The following is a 6,245-nucleotide window of genomic DNA, read 5'->3' as shown; positions in this document are numbered from 1 at the left end:
AAATCTATATACATTAATCATTCTTGATGTGAAGATTAAATGAAAATACCAATTAAAAAAATATTTACTTAAGAAAATATCAGTTAAAAAAATAGTTTCAAGAGGGTGAATTTAATAAAGAAACTGCCAATTGAAAAAGTAATTTTATGTGTATCAAATGTGTCAGTCTAGATGTCTAGAAATCATCAATCAAACTTACTTTTTTAAAGTGTGTCAGATTACTTATGAAAACACCATTTGAAATGATATTTTCTTAAGTATACATTAGATTGTATCAGAATATTGAAATACGTGAATTACGAAAAATTTATTGCATTATATTTAAGTTTTAACTTTTTAAATTATACATTATCATTTTATGTTTTAATTTTTAATTTTTTAATTGCAAACCTAACAAAGGCTTACTATAAAATTACACATTTTTTTTATTATATTTTAGTCTTTAACTTTTTAAATTATATTATATTTTAGTATCTAAAATTTAAAATTGAATTATATTTTATCTTTTGAATTATTATTTTATGGAACAATAATTAGAGCCCATCTATCACTATACTAAAACAATAAGGAACTAGAACTCTAAATATTTTTAAATTTATTTATTGAGTTTTTATTTATTAGAATTCAAACTTCAATTTCATAAATTTATAAACAATTCTAATATAATTAAATTAAAATTTACTACTTAAATTATTATTTTTGGTGTGTGCTAGAAGCCATGAATTTTAATAATTTAGTGATAATAAAAAATTATTTGACAGAAAAAATAATACACAGTTGTTTTTATCATGTCTATTTCTCAATTAAAAAAAAAATCCTTAAAATGCAAACCGAAGAAAATTTTATTAATAATTTTTAAATAAATTTAGTCTGCTACATTATTTATATATTAAATTATTTATATTATTCCATATTATTTATATTTATTTATAATTATAATATCACACAATTTTATTAACTTATTATAAATATTTTTTTTTATTTTTTTCCTTCTAAATTTGAGATTTAAAAAATTAGAAAATTTAATTTCTAATATTATCTTTTTTTTTCCCTAATTAATGTTAAAAAAAAAATAATATCCCAATTCCTTTTCCATTTCCTCAAAACAGACAAACGAAATGCGCCGTACATAGGGTTGCAAAAGCTAACTAATCTCGCTGCCGTCTCGCTTTCAGCAGCAGCTCATCGCTTCTACTTCTCCGCGATCTTGCGCTCCCTCGACCAACTCTGCTTCTCTCTCTCAGTTCCTCGCGTTCGATCGGCGATCCCATCCGTTTCATCACCTAGCTCATCGATGGTGGCCTCATAACTAATAGGTTCTCTGACTTCTCTCTCTCTCTCTCTCTCTCTCTCTCTCTGTTTTTGATGTGATCGGTGCTGTTCATGTCCCAGTAGCTTTGCCTATATTCAATCGTTCTGTTTAAATTTTTGGCCTAGTAGGATCATTGCTCGCTAGAATGTATGCTTAAAGCTGATGATCTTTGATGTTTCAAGAGCGAGTAGATTCAGTGGAACAAATTGGGAAGCCTTAGCTCTATCCATTTGGGATTGATAGTGTATCTCATTCTGGAATCATCAGGACTATGAGAGAAATCAAAGTGAAGGTGAAAGGATCTTCTGGTTTGTGCACTCTTGCGTCTGTTGTAGAATCTTTTTCAGTGGGTGGAGAACAAACTCGTTCATCCTCTTCAAGTGTGCAATCCACGCCTGAAATTGAAAAGAAGTATGTTCATCGTGTTTATGATGCTATTGCACCTCATTTTAGTTCCACCAGGTTCTCCAAGTGGCCGAAAGTTGCAACCTTTTTGAATTCCTTGCCTTCTGGATCTGTCATATTGGATGCAGGATGTGGAAATGGCAAGTACTTGGGCTTAAATCCTGATTGCTTTTATATAGGATGTGATATAAGTGCACCCCTTGTCAAAATTTGTGCAGATAGAGGACATGAAGTTTTGGTTGGTGATGCAGTAAATCTTCCTTGCAGAACTGGGTTTGGTGATGCTGCAATTTCCATAGCTGTGTTGCATCACCTAAGTACAGAGCATAGGAGGAAGAAGGCAATTGAAGAATTAGTCCGAGTTGTGAAAAAGGGTGGTCTAGTACTAATAACTGTTTGGGCTGTAGAGCAGGAAGATGAGTCATTGGTTGCCAAATGGACTCCTCTCGCTCAAAAGTATGTAGAAGAGTGGATAGGACCAGGTAGCCCTCGGGTTCGAAGCCCTTCTTGCATCACTTTAGAAAGCATCCCAGAAACAGAGGAAAACAACTATTCTAAAGAGCAAGTAAAAGATTCCAAGGATAATGCAGATGAGGAGTTGAGGAAAACTATGCATTTAGCCTCTCAAACTGAAAATGATTTCATGGTTTCTGAAGATGAGAGAAATGCAAAAAATCAACAGGAATATTTTGTCCCTTGGCATTTACCATATCATCGTGCTGAAGTCAGCGGCTCATCTGCTTGTGCTCTTGCAAGTGGCTTGGCCAAAAAAGATGATAAAAAGGGTGCTGTAGTGTATAACAGATACTACCATGTCTTCAGTGAAGGTGAACTTGAAAGGTAATGTATTTTCTATAAGTAGCTGTGTGGTTTTTTCTTTCAGATGCTATGAATGAACATAATTAAGTTGCTGCATCTACTTTTTAAGCCATTCAAATTGATATCCTGTGTTATTATATTACCCCCTGTTGCTCTAAATTGGTTATGTAACTATCATGCTTTTTGTTTAAAATCATTCCTTTCATTATTATTGCAACACTTTTGGATTGGAATAACTACATCTGTAGTGCTAAAACTTTTGTCTTTTCTTACAGTCAATCCTAAATCTTGTTTCTTATGTTATTTTTTTACAATCAACCTGTATCTTTAAAATTGTTCACCACAATCCTATTTGTTTCTGCTAGACAATGGCATATGCCGAAGGTACTTTAAATTTTTGTCATTTCAGTCTTGAACTTTCTTCTTTCTTTTTTCCTCTTCAAATAAATAATAAATATATAAAGTCCACTAAATTCTTATACAACTCAACTCAATTCAATTAAGCCTTTATCCCAAAAATTTGGGGTTGGCTCCTAAAAAATGTGTAATGCTTCTAGGTCATGTTGTACTAATCTCCTCCAAGTCAATTTAGGTCTACTCCTTTTTTTTCTTTCTATCCTTTAACCTAATGTGCTTTACTTATCTAACTGGAGCTTCCGTATGTTTACGCTTCACATAACCAAACTACCTCAATCTCCCTTCTCTCAACTTATCTTCAATTGGCACCACTCCTACCTTTTCTCTAATACTCTCATTACGGACTTTATCTAGTCTAGTATTGCCACTCATCCACCTTAACATTCTCATCTCTGCAACTCTTATCTTAGATGCATACGACTCTTTCAGTGCCCAATACTCACTACCATATAACATAGAATTTTCCTTTCAATTTATTGGGAATCTTACGATCACATAAAACTCCCGTGGCACGTCTCCACTTCAACCATTCGGCTTTAATCCTATGACTAACATCCTCCTCACATCCCCCATCTACTTGAAGGACTGAGCTTAGATATTTAAAGTGATTACTTTGGGGCAGTATCACTCCATTCAAACTAACTCCTTCCCTATCACCAGTTTGGCCTTCACTGAACTTGCAATGCATGTATTCTGTCTTCGTTCTACTTAACTTAAAACCTTTTGACTCTAGAGTACTTCTCCAAAGTTCTAACTTTCTATTGACTCCTTCTCGTGTCTCATCTATCAGAACAATATCATCGGCAAACATCATGCACCAAGGAATACTCTCTTGTATATGTTTCGTCAGTTCATCTAAAACTAATGTAAAAAGGTAAGGGTTTATGGCTGATCCTTGGTGTAATCCAATTTAGATCGGAAAATCTCTTGTGTCCCCTCCCACTGTGCACACAATAGTAGTTGCTCCTTCATACATATCTTTCAATACTTGTATGTACCTAATAGATACCCTCTTTTGTTCTAACACATTCCATAAGACCTCTCTTGGACCACTATCATAAGCCTTTTCCAAATCAATAAAAACCATGTGTAGTTCTTTCTTTACATCTCTATATTTCTCCATCAAGTTTCTAATGAGAAAGATCGCTTCCATAGTTGAACGACCGGGCATGAAACCAAATTGATTGAAAGAGATAGAAGTATCATGACGTAGTCGATGGTCCACAACTCTCTCTCACAACTTCATAGTATGGCTCATGAGTTTAATTCCCCTATAGTTTGAGCAACTCTGTATGTCTCCCTTATTTTTAAACAAGAACAATAAAAATTTTCCTTTAAATTTTTTGTCCTTAACCAACAAATCAAAATGTTATAATAACTTATTCTGTCTATTATCTTTGGGATGCAATTTCAACGTACAGAATTTAAAGTAAAATTTCAAGTTGTGCTACATCAGATTTTAAAGTAAATTTGGAAATTTGATGATAATTGAAGAAAAAAATATATTTATTGAACTATCTTGGTTTGTTATTTGAGAAAAGAAAATTTTATGGAATGTTTTTATTATTTTTTGTTGAATTGATTTTTTTTTGCATGATTTTTGTGCACTATTATTATTGTAATTTTTTTTCCAAATTGGACAATAAAAAGAAGAAAAGAAAAGAAAAGAAAAGAAAAGTGTGTAACTTTTTAAAAAGTTTTAGGTCTTAAAAAAAGGAAGCATTTTTAGCATTGACTAATAGATTCTGCTACTGGTTTTGATTATCAAATAGGACTAATGTTGAACAATTTTAAGAGTGTTACTACTTGATTGTTAAGAGGGAGAAAAATGATTAAAGATATGATAATATAATAAGAAATAATCAAGTTTTAGGCCTGCAACAGTAGTTATCCCTTTTTGGATTTATGTGATGAATTAATTCTTTTGCTTACTTGTTTATTTTATATAATTTTTGCAGGTTGGTAACTGGCATAAACAACGCAGTAATAGTTGATCGATTTTTTGATAAATCGAACTGGTGCATCATTCTTGAGAAAACTTCATAACTAACAAATTTACGCATCAAGGACTCTCTGGGGAATGCTTTCCAGGATGGCTTATCTTCTCTTGTAGTGATTCTGGTTTATCAACCATACATTTGTGGTGAAGATGAGCTTCGCTTTACTTGTTGATTCAAATGTTTGCAGTGAATGTGCTTAGTGTATTGTGGGGTTGGTGGGGAATTACAGATTGTTAATTGTTAGCTTAACAAGGTAAGATTTTGCTGTTCTGCCTTGTAAAGCAGATTTTTTTTTTTCACAAAGTTCTTGAATAAAATTGAGTCTATCATTGCTGAATTACAACTATTAACTATTTGTTTGCTGTATCCACATTATTTCCAGCATTCTTCCAAATGTATCAGCTCTTTGAAAAGCCCAATTACCGAAAAAACTGATTGGAATTTTTAACTTATGTTGAATTTTTATTAGTTTTTTAGGTTTGTCAATATTAATGAGTCAATTTGAATGCCCGATTGTCCATTCCGATCACCGGCTGGCTGGATAACATTTCCAAAGCATTGAAAAACCCAATTTTCTTTTGCTTTGTTTGCTCCCTTCCAGCCACGAAATCAGGCGCTGTTTGTTGGGAAATAAAGCTGATGTTTGTTGGCTCGTGAACTGAGTTTTTCTATGCTGGTTGTGGAGAGTGATGGCAAAGTTGTAGTTGATAAGCTTCAGAAAGGGAGAAATCTTCGAAAAGGTCTTGGCGTTGTATTGGACGATATCCTGCAGTTGAGTAAAGGTTTTGTTAGTTGCCAGTAGTCTTATGTTCCCAGAAATGGCAACATGATTGCTCATATGTTAACTAAATTTTCTAGGGGTATTTGTGTGGATTAAGGAATGTCTTTATTTGTGCATTCAATACACATGTATTATCTCTTATAATTATATAAAATTTACTTTTTATATTATAAAGATAATTTATCTTTTTGTGAAAAAGAATAATATTTTTATGCGCACATGAAATATTTTATAATCTATTCTTTTTTATAATCTATTCTTTTAGTTGTATTTATCTCTGCTATTTAATGCATTTAATACTGTTTTTGATTTAATTATATATATATATATATATATTATAATTTTTAATTTGTTAAGAATATGGTCCATTTTCCAAATTGGATAGATTTTGTCGTTAATTACTATTGAAATATCCAAAATAACTTTTAATTTTTATTAAACTTACAAATAAACATTTAATTTTTATGAATTAATATAAGATGAACTCGAAGCTATGACAGAAACATCAGTC

The 6,245-nt window shown here is 31.8% G+C and overlaps 1 pseudogene; it reads left to right on the top strand.

Moving 5' to 3' along the window:
- Positions 1-1,078: 1,078 nt before the first annotated feature.
- Positions 1,079-5,296, top strand: LOC110644165 (tRNA (carboxymethyluridine(34)-5-O)-methyltransferase-like; annotated as a pseudogene).
- Positions 5,297-6,245: the final 949 nt, after the last annotated feature.

Source organism: Hevea brasiliensis, chromosome 12 (assembly GCF_030052815.1).
Source record: "Hevea brasiliensis isolate MT/VB/25A 57/8 chromosome 12, ASM3005281v1, whole genome shotgun sequence".
Lineage (NCBI taxonomy): Eukaryota > Viridiplantae > Streptophyta > Magnoliopsida > Malpighiales > Euphorbiaceae > Hevea > Hevea brasiliensis.
This window is presented reverse-complemented; position numbering and strand designations above follow the sequence as displayed.